The sequence below is a fragment of the Zingiber officinale genome, chromosome 1B, assembly GCF_018446385.1.
Source record: "Zingiber officinale cultivar Zhangliang chromosome 1B, Zo_v1.1, whole genome shotgun sequence".
In the NCBI taxonomy this organism is placed as follows: Eukaryota; Viridiplantae; Streptophyta; class Magnoliopsida; order Zingiberales; family Zingiberaceae; genus Zingiber; species Zingiber officinale.
This window is the reverse complement of record NC_055986.1, coordinates 141856778-141860967: the sequence shown is the minus strand read 5'-3', so window position 1 is coordinate 141860967 and position 4190 is coordinate 141856778.

Below are 4190 nucleotides of genomic sequence, written 5' to 3'. Positions count from 1 at the left end.
GGGTGGGTGTCCGACAAGGCCTACCATACTGTTAGAGTGTATACTAAAAACCTAGCTTTTGTAAACATTTATTTTTGAAATAAAAGAATCACATTGGTCAATATCTACATTTATTTGTTAAATATAATTGTTCAATTAATTTATATAGTAGACAACATGGTGTGTGGTGTCACACACATAATATCATATTGTCAGTTCTTTATAAATTATAAACAGTTGCTCACGACTAAGAAGGAAAGGAACAAACCATCGAAATAGTCGTAGTGTAATTAAGTATTAGTTTATCTTGATTAATAAATTACACTGGTATACTCTAAGTGTATTGAGTAAGACCATTTTAGGTAAGTTCTTTTTGTACTGACTTAATAAAAGAACTAGACCTTAGTTATTATGGAAGTGTGTGCTCTTAATCCTAATATAATAACAAGCACATATCTTTAATATTTATTTCTTTGACTTATCAAAGGGTGAGGTTTAGCTCGATAAATCAATATGCTCGATAAGTTGGGAAATGATATTACTTATAGTGTGTGTTGTTGATTATAGAAGGAATCTGTGTCCTAGTCATCTAGGTTGAGAATGTCCCCAAGAGGAGCTCATAATGATTGTCATGTTAAACCCTGCAGGTGGACTTAGTCCGACATGACAATGAAGTTGAGTGGTACTACTCTTGGAGCTAGATATTAATTAAGTGAGTTGTCAGTAACTTACTTAATTAGTGGACATTCGTAATCTTAAACACAGGGAGATTAACACACTCATAATAAGAAAGAGCTCATAATGTAATTTGGGATTGGTGCGGTAGTGCGATAATAACTCTCTAGTGGAATGAGTTATTATCGATGAATTTGAGTTGTGTGTTCGGGGCGAACACGGGATACTCAAGCTCATCGGAAGGCCAAAACCAATTTCTCCTCTAGATCCCTGTCGTAGCCTCATTATAGCCTCAAGTTCATCCAAAGAAAGGCCCATCTTGGTGTCCAAGAAGGGGGCCGGTTTATTGCTTGGTGACCAAGCAATGGCCGGCCACATTGTCCTCTTAAGGGGTCGACCCCTTTGCTTGGTGCCCAAGCATGTAGGGGCCAGCCACAATAATTCAAACAAGGAGGGGTGTTTTGAATTTTTAAAATCTTCTCTTTGTAGAAAACTATAAGTTTTAAAAGAGATTTTAATTTTTAAAACTTTCCTTATTTGAATTAGGCCACATGGTTTAATAGAGAGTTTTAAAACTTTCTTTTTTTAACCATCCTCATGGTTTTAGAAAAAAGGAAGAGAAGTTTTAAAAATTAAAATTTTCTATTCATGTTAAAAAAGGAATTTTTGAAGAGAAGTTTTAAATTTTAAAACATGGTTTTAATTTTTAAAACTTTCCTTTTTAACATCCACTTTAGGAAAGAGAGCTTGTAAAATTTTATAAGAGGTTTTCTTCTTGTAAAATTTTATAAATTTTTTTTTATTTCTTCCTATAAGTGGCCGACCACCTTTGCTTGGTGCCCAAACAAGGGGCCGGCCAAGATTAAATCAATCCAACCATTGATTTGGTGATTGATTCAATCAAGAGGAAAGAAAAGGAAAAATAAAAGGGAAAAGAAAAAACTAGAGGAAGATTTTAATTTTTGTAAAAATTCTTTCCTTATTTGCCTTGGGCAAGTAATATAAAATAAGGGGTGAGGAGGCTTCATGAGACACAATTCTTATTCTCTTGCTTGGAGGTTCTCTTGGTGTGGCCAACCCTATCTCTTTTCTTTTTCCCTTTGCTCTCTTCTCCTTGGTGGTGGTCGTAGAGGAAGAGGAAGAAAGCTTTTGGGTGGTGTTCATCTTGGTGGATCGTCGCCCACACGACGTCCAAGGCGAGGCGAGGAATACGACAGAAGTTCTCGAGGTCATTAGTCTACAAAGAGAAGGTATAATTAGCAATTGTTTTCCGCATCATGCTAGTTATTTCTTTTTGTAAGAATTCCAAACACAAGAGGCATTAGATCTAGTTTTTCGAATTTATTTTTTGAGTTTGTGTTTTCTTTGTTTTTCGAATTTGTGATTCGATTGTTCTTTTTGGTTAACCTAGAGTTATTTAAGGAAATTAAATATTAGCTTTCCTTAAAAGGCTTTGTCTAGGCGGTGGTGGTTGCTCTCATATCCAAGAAGGCCATGTGCCTCACCATGCAGTCCTGGAAGCCAATTTTGGAAATTAATATTTAATGGAATTAATAACATAGGTGGATTTGAATCAATAGTGTTAAGTTCCGCTTGCGATTCAAATCTAAACCATTAAGAACAGATAAGTTAAATTTGGAATCAATGATGTTAAGTTCCATTTGCGATTCCTAATTTAACTTCTAAAGAACACAATAAGTTATTTAAGGAAAGGTTTGACACTTGTACAAAATTTTTGTACAATGGAGCCGGTACGATTTTCCTAGGACTAACTAACACATACAACGCTTCAAACGGTGCCATCCGGATAACCGAATGATAGCTGTTGTTGTAGGCGAATTCTACTAATGGCAAGTGGTCCTCCCAGCTGCCTCCGAAATCCATAACGCAAGACCTCAGTAAGTCCTCCAATGTCTGAATGGCCCGCTCTGACTGCCCATCTGTCTGCGGATGGAATGCTGTACTAACATGGAGCTGTGTGCCCAAGGCCTGTTACAAACTCTGCCAGAACCGAGACATGAACCATGGGTCTCTATCCGATATAATGCTCAAAGGAACACGATGCAATCTGATGATCTTCCGATGATATAGCTTTGCCAATTGACCTAGAGTATCGGTTTTCCGAATCGCTAAGAAGTGTGTGGATTTGGTTAATCTAGACGTGAACTCTTTCTCTCCCTATAGCACTACGACACATCTTAGGGTGAGTTTGGTTAGGGGTTATCCTTGATGACCTTGGTTATTCATCCAAGGTTATCAACGAAAACCTTGTTTGGTTTAGGTAATCGATAATTCCCGAATAATGTTCCATGCCTGACACGTCAGCAAAAGGGGCATGCAACCCGAAATCGGAAAACCTCGAAAAATTGAGGTTTTTCTTGATTCTGGGGTTAATGAAATTTTTTTACCCAAAATACCCTCAAATAAGAGAAAAATGTGATAAAAAAGAAAAATGTACTGTTGAGCTCTCTGAGGTCCTAGCAGCTGGGTCTCCCCAACCTCCTCCTAGAGGGTGGGTGTCCGATAAGGCCTACCATGCAATGCTTCAAACGGTGCCATCCAGATAACCGAATGATAGCTATTGTGTTAGGCGAACTTTACTAATGGCAAGTGGTCCTCCCAGCTGGCTCCGAAATCCATAACGCAAGACCTCAGTAAGTCCTCCAATGTCTGAATGGTCCACTCTGACTGTCCATCTGTTTGCGGATGGAATGCTGTACTGAAACGGAGTTGTGTGCCCAAGGCTTGCTGCAGACTCTGCCAGAACCGGGACGTGAACCATGGGTCTCTATCCGATATAATGCTCAAAGGAACACCATGCAATCTGATGATCTTCCGACGATATAGCTCTGCCAATTGACCCAGAGTATCGGTCTTCCGAATCACTAAGAAGTGTGTGAATTTGGTTAATCGGTCAATGATTACTCAAATCGTGTCATGACCTCGTCGTGTCCTAGGCAATCCCACCACAAAATCCATGTAAAATATCATACTAAACAATAATTAAATAATAAGGTTTAATAGGTTAATAGCCTTAACAGAATTTTTGAGAATTTTTCTAGAATTAATCGGAGCTCGTACGACGTATTTAAAGGGGATGCACTTATGGGCTCGAGAAAAGTCTGTTTGGAATTCCCAAAGATGGGAATTGATTAATTTGATTAACATATAGTTGAATTAATCAAAACTTAAATTCTAAATATTAAACCTAATTCCTCATCCCCTAATTCCCGATCCCTTCTCCCCTCACCTCGTGACGCCACCCCTGTCTCCTCCGCCGACCTCTTCTTTCCCCGACCTCGTCGAAGCTCCGCCTCCCTTTTCCTCTTGCGATTTTCCCTCGGTAGATCGCCGACCACTCGCCATGCCCTAGTCGCCTCCTCGCGGTCGCTGCCTCCGCGCGACCGCCACGACCGCCGCGACCGCCATGACCGCCCAGCGTGCGACCGCCGCGCCCTCGCGATCGCCGAGCCTATGCGACATCCGTGTCCGCAGGACCGCGACACCATCTTGTTAACGAGCGGTTGCTGCCATCC